Raw genomic sequence first — 12,581 nt, 5'->3', positions numbered from 1 at the left:
CAGTCTCCATAGACGTGTCAACCAAACACAACCAATGACAATACAAATGTGCTTTGGTCAGAAAAGCCATAGTGTTCCTGACTGAAAGTCCATCTCAACCCTCTTATCCTGTATTCTGTCTGATGGGGTAGCAGATAGAGAAAGGGCGCAGGAAACATGATGTGCACAGCACTGCTTTATGTAGTACACCCTCATAGCTGCAGGGAAACAGGACTTCTGTGCTGTAGGTTGCATCCGAATGATAATAGTTACCAAGGGACTTATCCTACAAGGAGTTTGTCTGAACTGAGACCTGTCCTCAATGTCTCTGCGAAAGCCCATTGTAGTGGGTTTCAGTCTTGCCCTATGTTGTTTTCAGTGTGCTCATTTTCAAGTTCTCTACATGTACCTTATTTTTTTTTTAATCCAGGTTAACAATTGCTTCTCATTTGTCTTCTCTGCAGTTTTACTACATTTGTGAACCAGAGTAATTTGAGCTGTATTAAATTTTCCCCAAGGTTTTATAATCTGGGTTGTTAGTGGGGAAAAACTGCAGCTGTAGGGGTCTCTGCTTCATGGTCTCCTTTGTAGAAGGGCTGAGCCCTCTTCACTCATGATGTAAAAGCTGCTTTTGGCACCTCTGAGAAATATGAAATATGTTTACAGTTGAGTGCTGTAAGCTGAAGGAAGTGTTCCTCTATATGCTGCTGTGGGTTTTGCTCTTGAACTTTGGAGGAATACAGCATCATATGAGGGGGAAAAAAACAAAACAGGACTACCCTCCTTAAAAACATGTACGACACATCCTTTTTTCTAGTTACCAGGGGTTTTATCTGACTGATGTGACTTTACAAATGTCACCACCAGTGGCAATAATAATTTAATAATATTTGTTTGAAATCTTTTAATTTTTTGATCTTTTCTTAAAAAAAAAAAAGATCATTTCCTTCCTCTGTCCTTTGGTAAATTTGAGGATGTAATGAGACGTTAAACTGAATTTAGCATGAAGCAAATTCTAAGAAATTCTTCCTTTTCACACTGGCTGCTTTGTTGCTATTTCTCTGGTCATACAGATGAAGCTGTTTGTGGGTCTGCGTTGACATGATCCAGGTTAAATATCAAACAAAAAGTCTAGCAGCATTTTTTTTAAATCAACTTAGATCTGCAGATCCCATCTGTTTTATTGATACACATCTACAAATTTTTGTTTGTGTAAGTGAGGTGGATCTTGACTGTCACGGAGCATAGGTAAGTGGATTTGGGCCTGGGGAAACTGAATAGCAAAACAGGAGAATATTTGAACAGAAGGGTGTTAAAGAGTGACACTGGTAATTCTCTGTGGCCTCAACCAGCTTCTGCTTTCAGTTCATGTATACACAATGTGACTGCAGATGGAAGTGGCCTTAACTGGTGGACTACTTGTCAATATGGTAATGCTCACCCAGTGTGACATTTAGGGGATTGACTTCATTTTGAGTTGATTTTATGCCTGTTTATATTTAGCACGAAAGCATTTGTGGTCCCTCAAAGACTTCTTAAATTGAAGCAGCCGTTATATTATATATATATATATATATTTAATAATAATATATATTATATATAACATATAAAATATGTAAATATATAAAATATATAAATATGTTATATATATAATAATTATAATATTTATATGTGTATTTTTATATGTATTTATATATGTGTGTGTGCATACATATATGTATATACATAAATACAAACTCAGCACAACCCTTTACAGTGACTGAAAGGAAAATAGGGAATTGAAAGCCACACTACTGACTTCAGCTTCATATCTGTGCATTTAGTTCTCCATTTGTGCTGGAATAGTAATGCCAGCTTAGATTTTGGAAAGAATTATAGGCTCTGCAGGTAGGAGATACTATGTGAACATAAAATACTATTAGAAGGTAGATAGAAGCTGCTTCTTCTGAAGCTCACTAGCATAGGAATGATTAAATGATTTTAAGGGCATAATGCTTTTTCTCTCAGGCTGTGCAGTTCCTGCCTGTAGTACAGTAAATTTTGTCTGAAGATGTGAGATTACAATGCTGCACAGTGGTTACTTTACACAGCCTCTCCTTTACATCCTGTACTGGCATTTGACCACCACACCGTTGAGGTGACTGTGGATTTTTAAATGCAAGATATTTAAATGAAAATTGTCGGCACGTTTTAGGGTTGCATCCCGGTTCTCACCCCCCCCCCCCCCCCCCCCCCCCTTTTGCCTTCTCTGAGCAAGCTGGTTACAATTGATATGTAAAACCTTAAATACTCCAAAGGTCAACCAATTAAGAGCGATGACTTCGAGCTGGTTCGTAGCAAACTCCTATTCACTTGCAGCATTCTCCAGTCTGAAGTTTCTTCAGAGGAGATGCGGGGATAACACTCCCGGATGGGGACACTTCCTTTTTACATTACTAAGCAGCATTATTGTCTTAAATGTAAATTAAGTAATTAGTGAGGTCAAGAGACCACACAAAAGATTTTATTGGTTTGAATAAAATGCAGTCTGACATCAACCGGTGTAGTAACAAACAGATTTTCTGGTTAGCATGAATCAGCACATTAGGTGCAATTTCACCTTGTGTCTCATTCATGCACTTACTGCATTTCTAATTTATGTTAGGGCTGTAATTATTCAGATACGTATTTGCTTGCTGTAGATGCTGTATTGCCTATCCTATTTCTGTGTATGACTTTAGTTTTCATTTCTACTCTATCTTCGTTCAGTGATTTTTCTTCTACTTTTCTCTCCATATTGCTTTGTGTTGCTTTTTTCTCACGGAGAATGTAAAAATGTGAATTTAACAGATTGTAAATTACAAAGCTTGAGCTGCCCTCTTGGCTATCAACCATGTGTTTTGGCTTTTACTATCTGTTTGGCATGCACTACTTTTTCATTCAGATGTAAGCAGCACTACTGAAGTGAAAAGGCCATGGCTGTGTGTTAATAGTAGTGCTACAGGTGTTCACACACTATGTTCACAAGGGGCGGTAGATTCTCCCAGAAAAATAAATGGCTCATTTTCCAGATTATCTTATGAATGGCTAAGCAAAATGATGAGATAAAAGATGATCTGGATCATAGTGATAGGATGAGAGGGAAAGGGCTTTCAAGTTGTGCCAGGGGAGGTTCAGGTTGGATATTAGGAAAAACTTCTCCGAAAGAGTGGTTTAGCATTGGAGCAGGCTGCCCAGGTGTGGTGGAATCACTGACCCTGTAGGTGTTCAAGAAATGTACTGATGTGGCAGTGAGGGACATAGTTTAGTGGGTAATATTAGTGATAGGTGGGCAGTTGGACTAGATAATCTTAGACATCTTTAGAGGTCTTTTCCAACCTCAGTGATTGTATGATTCTTTGTGGAAGGGGAGCAGGGGCATTGGGAAGATAGGTTATAATGTGCAAAGTTATAGTGAGCTGGAAACTGAACCCAAGTCAGAATTACCTCTAATTCTCATGTGAGGTATGTTCCTCCAGGTTCTTCCATCTTACATTTTGATTTGACATGGCTGTTAGAGACTTGTTTAAACAACAGTATGCAAACTTTCACTTGATCGTGGAAGATTTTAAATAAATCCTTATTTTCTGTTCATTGTGGTTAAAATAATAATAATAATAATAATAGTATTGCCTGTATTTACATTAGAGGCAGGGATCCTGCCAGTCAGCCATGGGAGCAGCTCTTCTCCCAAGCGAAGTACCCTGTGAGGTGTGTAAAGCAGCAGAGCTGGATGAGAGGGAGGGAGGACTCGCTCTGCCAGTTGGGGAGAATCAGCTAAATGAACTGAGTGCTTTACACTGTGGCAGGGATTGAATCATGTGCCAGACAAAGCAAACAGAAGGCATAGAGCCCAGTTAGCACCCACTGGTTATTAAGAAATATCTGGCCAAGATTTAAAGATAACAGAATAGGATTTTATTTTATCTTTCACGTGTCTGTGAGGTTACAGTCCCCTGCTTTTACGCAGACCATTTCCCTCTCAGGTTAGTAGTGAAGCATGAGGCTGATGTGAAACCTCAGTTCTGCTCTGCCTTTTCAAAGCACAGTAGCATCTAGCTTAGTGTGCAGGGTGTCCTAGTCATATGGGGCATTCAGTGCTCTAGGTGAGACAGGGAAAGGTTATCTCTCATTTTATAGATGGTGATTTCAGTACAAAGTAAACAAGCTCCAGACTCTCAGAGGTACTTTGATGCCTGACTCTAGATGGTCTCAAGGTCGTGCAGGCTCTGCTTATTTCTAAGGCTTGAGGCTGATGTAATGTTGAGCCTGGACACAGACTGTGTTGTAGGCAGAGATGGGTTCTGTGGGTCGCAGGCTAGCTGCTGGACCAGACTACCTTTCCTAATCTATTCAGATCTCTGCTTTCAACCTGTCTGTTCTGACCGATGAAAACCACGGTGGTTTTATGCTGAAGCACTGCCTCCAAGCTTGAAAAGGCTGCTTGGCATGGGAGGTCTGCTTTGTTGAATTTCTGCCTTGTGGGAGTGCAAAGCCACAATTACAGTACGAGGTCAGCAATGTTCAGCATGCAGTCACCCCAAACCACTGCCTAAATACTGCACTGTGGGATCATGGTGGAGTATGAGCACAGATAGAAATGTCCCATTTTCAGGCTGTGTTTAGCAGGAAGTTCTTCAGGGGTAAATGGACACAGTAAGCCAACACTGAAGTAAAAAGGGAAGTGTGCCTACAAACTATTGCATTGTAGATACATGTGTTTATTACATATGTGTATGTGTGTGCAAACCCAGAGTTTAATAAGGGCACAGAGGAATTCCTGGCAATTAGCAGACCAGATTTTGCTTGAGTTAGAGATTTTTCTAAACACGTGTGCTACATTTTCTGCTTTATGCCATGTGACTGGCTTTTAAAAGTGAGCTAAGTCACCCTTCTCTGGCTTTGAATCTGCCTGTGAATTGCATTGGACAGACAGTAGATATTTTTGCTGGGGATTCAGGAAAAAAAAAGTAATAATAAAGCCAACATGGCACAGAGTATCTCTGTTCCCTCCCACTGCAAGGTTTATTGATGCTGTCTGCAGATTTGTGTTTGCTTTACTGCTGGTAGTTAGAGCTGGTGATCAAAGGCTAGTGTAGCCGAGCCTGTGAAGGGACATAATTGGTTGGACTCTTTGAGTCCTTTGTAACAATACTCAGTTCTGTTGTGTTAGGCAGGACTCCACAAAGTATAAAACATTGTATGATTGCCGGGGCAGTTGGTCAAATGTTTTCTTCTCGTCTCAATTCCTTTTATACAGGAAACCAATATAGCTGGGAGCCCAGGGATGAAAGCTTTAAACCTGGAGGGTGCCTGGTACTTCCTGAGAACCTCATAGGGAAAACGTTCAGTCCCCAAACAGCCTTGCTGACAGATATGTTTTTATAGCCTATTATTTTCTCTCTTCGTTCTTTGTTTCATTTGAATATAATAGGCCCTTTATTTTTAACTGCTCGTCTCTTCCTGCTGTTTATATCCTCATCTCAAAATCATAATTCTCTGATTATTATTTTTTTCCCTTTTTTGACATCACTGACTAACTGTGCCTGTACACATGCCTGTATAGAAGGGGCATGGTTTATTTTTTTTTTCCATTTTCCTCCCTGTCTCTTTCAATCTCATATTTCAGTTTGAACCAAAAGGTTGTAACCCTATTTTATAGGTCTTGAATTTTGTCAGTTATGTGTGTTATGTGGTAGTATGACTTCATGAGCGAAAAAGCTGGAGCAGCGGATCAATATGCAGAAATGTTGTTTTCCTGTTTATTTCTCTAATGCATGAGATGGAGAAAAGTCTTAAGGCCTGTGATAGTAAAATTACTTTATTTCTTTTGTACCAACATCGTCTGTTTATTCATTTAAGTAGAATAAATACATAACTTGCTGTTACAGTAATTTGGACAAATATGCAACATAGTGTATTTGTATTCATCTTACACTGACATTCATCTTACAAAATTCATTTCAGTGTACTATCTGTGAGACCAGCCTCCCTGCACAACCCTATGTCCTCCAGCCCTTGGGGCTGAAACAGCAGTGTTTGCCCAACTGCCCTGCACATACAGGCAGCTCTGCACAGTGCCAGGTCAGCATGACATGAACGTGCCACCTCTGTTTCTTGCAGCAGACTTTGTTGAGTTCCTACCCACTGGCAGCAAAGTAGGCTGCAGAGCCAGTTTGAGGCTTTGCTCTCCATGCTGCCACTGACTCCAAATGGCTTTTGGACAAGTTCTTAAATCTGGTGCTTAGTTTACACTTAGCAACTGCAGTGCCTGCCTCCAAGAGTGAGAATAGAACTGGTGGGGAAAAGAGATTTTTGTACCAGAAAACCCATTATACATATCTGCCTATAATTATTTATTAAAAAAAAATGATTTACATATGTGCATGACATTAATTTAGCCTCCAATTTAATCATAATGAAAACCCAAATAATTAAAATCTCCATTACGGAGTGTTTCCACGTCTCTGGGTCTGTCAAGGCTCAGTCATAATGCATCTTACTGAAGTAGTTAAATGCTTCATTTGGGGTTTTGCTATTCTGTGGAAAAAGTATTGTGTTTTACTGAAATGGGATTTGCTGCTCCAAAGCTGTTTCAGGAATACCTTTCTGTTGCATAACTTAATGAAGTACCTGGAAATGATTTTAAGCTGCTTGCAAAAGAACAGCCAGGGGGATCTATGACCTTATAATTATTAATTATAATGCAATTAATAATTACTATTATGATTACTTTATCTCTTTCAAGTACACATGTTCTTCTTATGTGCTTTCCTTCTTGCAGATTGATCACTTTAATTATGGTGTGTCTGTTTGCATGTACTTAGCACCTATTAAAATGAAACCTGAAGTGCATTCTCAAACAAATTAGGAACTGCTTTATATGTTTTGAGGCCATCTCAGTGAGAATGGACTAGGGCTTTTCATCTCCCTGTGCTGATGTAGCTTGGACTTTGCATTATGTCATTTTCCCAGACCTTTGATAGAAAGTGCTCCCTCTGTTCTTAGTATTTTGACCACTACTGGTAATTGTCTAATGATTAACTCTTAGAGCAATGAGGAAGCAAGCATATGCCATCACCCCGAGATACTGAATTCTATCATCTCCTGAAAGAGATGAACCTCTAGAAGTTTACAGAACAGTGTGTTTTGTAGCTGTGTCATGTAATTTGAATTTCAGTCACTTTTCACAACTACTTGGACAACTAGAGAATCCAAAAATCCCCAATGAATAGACTTTTGCTTGCAAGTCCCCACAGGAAACATCTGCAATACTGAATTAATTGCAGATACCATTTTATGATCTTTAAATAATAACTTGAAAGAATAAAACCACCTATGGAATGGCTTTCAAAAATCCGTTGAGATTATGCATAAATTTGAATCCCACTTTGCTGAAGCCCTACATCACACACAAGGTATCCACTCAAGAAAGATGAATCAAGTTTTGTGCTTTTTTTCCTTTTTCTTCACTGGCAGTAGTGAGGTCACTTGAGACAGTTGCTGCCCATGCTCACCCTGATGAGCAGCGCAGCCACTGTGTCCCTTCCTACATCAACATTTTCAGCAGTGTCCTTGTAGATGTGGACCATGTCTGCTGAGGGACCCAGCAGCTCTTCCTCTTTCTCAGATAAAGCAGGGGCCTTCTTACCGCTGTTTACACTGCAATCTCCTGGGCAGTTTTCCCATTCTGCTTCAACTGCTTTTCTCAGAACAGCCTATTATGGGTAGGTCACAAAACTTTCCTTTTTGCTTTAGATTGAGATCTGAATTACTGGGAAGGGACAGCTGAGGCTTTGGGATTCAGGAGACCTGAGCAGGTTTTTTTTTTTTTTCCTTGTCTTAGTTCTTCATTCTTCCTCATTGAATTGAGCTATAAAAAGAAGTGATAACATTTGGCTGCCTTGCTGATTCATGTGTTGGTGTTTATAGCAGGTTTTGAGAGTGTCCTTAGAAAGTAAAGTGCTATTGGTGGTGGTAGTGTAGTATTTGTAGTAGTTGTCTGAATTTTCCATCATTTAAACAAAAGTCTTTAAGTTTTCTACCTCTTGGAAACCAAATCACTTCTAGACTTCTGTATGACTAGAATTGACTTCACTTCTGTATGACTAGAATTTGTCATACACCAGTTACATACCAATTATTTTTGCCTTTCTTAGGCTAAAGAACGACAACAACAAAAAAGCAAATATATAAAGATTCTTAGTCAGAACTGATGTTGACCAGGTATTTCTTTCCTTCCTTCAGTTTGATAAGGTTTTCTTCAGTCTGGTTGCTTTTATGTGGCTGTATCTATCATTACGTGGCTGTTTTTTTTTTTATTGCTGATAATAGCTATTGAGACTTGAGGAACTTTATTTGCTTAACCTTGGATCTCTGTGAGAGAAGCTGGTTACTTTGAACATTTTAGCCGCCTGCATTTAGAACTGTTGAAAGAAGCAACTCTAAATTAGGGGTTTTATTGCAATTTTAAACACACAAATAGATGCCTTCATTCTTATAAACAACATCAAAAGGCTAGAGAGTCTGGAGTATATCAACCATATATTGGTCATTCACCATTAATCAACTTACACGTGCCTATCTCTCTATCAGGATCTCTTTTTCAAATGTGTTCCCTCAGACATGATCCTGGATCATTAGGAAGCTGGGAGGAATCCCAATAGTCTCTAGTTGTTACATGCTGTAAGTAAGGACAAAATGACCTCCTGAAATACTTTGGTACAAACACTGTGTTTTGTCACACAGATGAGTCTCTGTGCTTATTTACATTCAATTGTCATTCTACATTGACGATGGAGTTTTGATTTTCTGTTCTGTGCTTCTCACAAAGATTTCTTAAAATAACAGATGCTAACTGTTCCAGACAGATTAGTAAATTTTATAACTAGTAAAACAGTAAAGTAATAAACATCAAAGTGCTTATGTTCAAGGTCCAAGGAATATAAGGAAGAAACAAACACCTAGATGTTTGGCAATTAATTTCCAACCTCTATGAATGTGCATTTGCTATATGCTATGACCCTTCTCTTTGGTGTAGTACAGCCTGTGCGTCATCACCACTTAACTATCTTATGTGTGTGTTGAGCAATTTGTTTAGGCTTGCATCTTACTAGTCTATACACTGTTTTTTGTTAGTGCTCTGGTTCCATACGGTGATTTCTTTCTTCGGATGAGAAATACAGCAAAGGAACAAACGTGTGGCTTTAGAGGGGCAATGGTTTTGTTCATATGAATAGGTATTATCTAACACTGGTTATTTACATCAGCTTGCATGCCTTTTTTTGTTTGTTGTTTGTTTGCTAAAATACATTTTGACTGCATGCGTGAAACATGAGAACTATTTTAGATGCATATCTCTACATACAGCAATGGAGTTAAACATACTTATTCTTCCTATTTTGGTATTTCCACTCTGGCCAACTATTATTACTTTTATGCATTACAGATGAGCCCGTTCCCCATATAAATCTGGTGATAAGCAAACTCTGACTGAAAATCTTACGTTTGGGAGTTCATGTTCTCACTAGACAAGACAATCATGCTAAAAAGAAAAAGGGGTCTGCATTTGTGCAGAGGATGTATGTATAAAATACAGAAACTAACCCAGATTTCCCAAATTTCAATCAGTATTTCAATCAAAGAACATCTTTCCTCTGTTCTTTTCCCTCTCTTTTGTTCTTTCTCATCTCATAAACACATTTTATGGAGATAGTCCCAATAAAAATGCATGGCACAAAGATAATATATGGATTATCTGTTAGGAAAATAAAAACTTTATTGTTTTTCTGTCAGCGGTCTGTATGGAGACAGAGGAGCCTACAAGTGCTAAAACCAGTTCAAGAGAAGCCTAGGGAATTTTCTTTCTTCAAACCTTTCAGATCCACTTTCTTTGCCTTAATTTGTCTCTAGAAACAACTAGGAACAAATTGAGAGAAATCACTCCCTTGGGATAAATGTGGCATAAATATTCTGTAATTTTACTCTTATTTGCTAGAGAGATCACTATTTTTCTTTATCTCCTGAAGTCTTTTTATACTGTGAGATGACATGATTTCAAAGGAGAGAAACAATATTCTTACTCACGTGGGAAACTTCCATTGTTTCTCCTGCTGCTCCCTTGACTTTATGCTGAACACAAGAAGAAATTGTAGGAAATCAGTGCTCCTCTTCCTAAACATAAACTAGGTTGAACTGCATTCTTCCTGTCCGCTATTGTTAGCAAGAACATTAGAAAACTGCATAGCAAGTCAGTCATGGAGGAAAAAAAGTAGGACATTTTGCTTTTTTTCACAGCTATGTGCATTTTTATCTTCTGAAAATAGGTTCATTTACACTACAAATTATGTAAAAAAATCTTTGTGGGATGTATCATGTTATCTTTGATAAAAATGTCTGGTGAAATAAAGCAAACAATTTTAGATTTTTTTTTGTCGGTTTTGTTTTTATTTTGCTCTCAGCAATGGCATTCTCTTTCAGCCCAGTGTAAGCAAAAGAAGGGAGCATTTGCATGTTTGTTCAGTCAGCATGGTAAGACCTTTTTCAAACCTTTGTAGTCCTTTTGGCTAAGGTGATTATTTAAATGTTGGTGAACTGCAGTCAAATTTAGAACCAGGTAAGTAGCTAGTTTCTTGATGCTTCAGAAAGTGTTGTTCTAGAAGTGTGAATATGGAAATCCTTAGTATGGATGAAATAATTGCTTGGAATTGAATCTAAGCTTTTGTTGTAGTTTAAAAGGTACTTTAAGGGCAATTTTCTAAGTAATTTCCTGAGCAATATGTCTAGTTGCCAAATATTTTGAAGAATTTCCACTTCTAGATAATTTATCTTGTGACATAGTAGTAGCATTTTTGAGTCTCAGGTGAGGCTGGTTTGTGACCAAGAGACTAGTCAATCCAATTTAAAACTCTTATTCTTTTTTTTTTTTTTTCCTGCTTCTTATAAGGAAGAATATTTGTAAGGCATCCTTATAGGATGGAGGCACATATCTCAAAATAAAGTGATTCAGAGGAGTATTTCATCACTTTGATTATGGTAAGAAAACTTTCGTTTAGTGTCTTGGTGCTTTGATAAATATTCTAGGAGGATTTTTAGGTTAATGAGGCATGAATAAATGTAAGTTTTCCACGAAGGAGTGAATAAAGTGATTGTATTTACTTTGGTCAGACAGTGCATTAATATCTATTACTGCTATTCAAAAATGATCTTTTTGATAAGCTTTTGTCTAGGTGACCTGAGGCCCATATGAATATCACAGCCAGAAGTTGAGGCCTTTTCTGCATAGATATGATCACTTTTAGTGCAAAGTTTGAAACTGTAAGCTTTCTACAAAAGAAATGGGGAGACAAGGGTTCAATTGATAGAAGAGTAAAATAGTTCTTAAAATGTAAAATGTGAACTCAAGGTTTTATTGGCTTTGTTGTCCTACATGCTCAGTTGAAATGACTGGATGTATTTGGGATAGATGCTCGTCTTGAGAATTTGTTTCCATAGTTCTGGGCTGAAAATGACTTAAGAAACTGAATGAAAAAGTAAAAATAGATTAAACTAAGTGCTAATACCAGCAAAACCTCATAAATTTTCTGTCAAAGCAGAAAATTGACCGGTTTTATTCTAAATAAATCAAGACATCATTCAAACAGATGCGTTTAAATTCACTGAAAATTAATGGAAAAGAAAGTATCTAAAATACTCTGGCCACCATCAGCAATGTTTTCTAATTATGCTTGAGAGTCTGTTTTTCAAGGAATCATTTGAAATGTTCTCATAGCAACATACTGGTCTCTTTCTTATTACTTGTTTTCCGGAGGTGCCATTTGGCTTTGGCCTCCATCAATGCTATTGAATGTATTTATGGCCTAAGATGAATATTCAACAGCTGTGTAGGATTTAAGGAGTAAAATCCCAAACAAACTGAAGTCAAAGATTTTAAGTCATATTTCTAGTCTAGATTTTGTTTTTAATTGTTGTTATTATTTTGGTGACTTGAAGCATTGCTACACTACTTCCCAAGAGGTTAAAATGTCTGTAAACTGAGCTGGAAGAGCATTTGTGGGCATAGGTTGATGTCTGATCTAGGTGTGCCGGCCGAACTGCAAGAAACTGAAAGGGCTGCAGCAGTGCTGAAACATGCCACGAGAAGCTCTTTGAGGCAAATGTGGTACTTCCTGTGGTGCTAAACCAACACCAGTTTTACTGCTGGAATTACTTGTGAAATCCTTAGAAGATTTCAACATTATGTAGGTCAAATTTGCATAAGAGCTTGGTTTATGTATGATGCCTGCTGCTTTAAAGCGCAGTGTAATGACTTGCCCATTGCCCGGCGGAGGGCTCTTTTTTGATGTTAAACACCCAAGGAACTACGGTGGAAGCAGCCTCAGTTGGTATTTTGGGGGGGGCTTTTTTTTTTTTTTTTTGTGGTGAATAGTGCATTACAATAGCGCATTAGTCATCCTTGCTTGATAAAAAGCGAAGCACAATGTTGAGCTCTCGAGAGCAGCTTCCGTTGAAATAATTGTGTTGTAGGGAAGACGCTGCTGCTACTTGCAAGCCTCGCAGTTTTAGATATGGAAAACTACAGACTC

This window comes from Cyrtonyx montezumae, unplaced genomic scaffold (genome assembly GCF_038088225.1).
Source record: "Cyrtonyx montezumae isolate F1298 unplaced genomic scaffold, pur_monq_1.0 scaffold_0, whole genome shotgun sequence".
Taxonomy (NCBI): Eukaryota; Metazoa; Chordata; class Aves; order Galliformes; family Odontophoridae; genus Cyrtonyx; species Cyrtonyx montezumae.
This window is presented reverse-complemented; position numbering follows the sequence as displayed.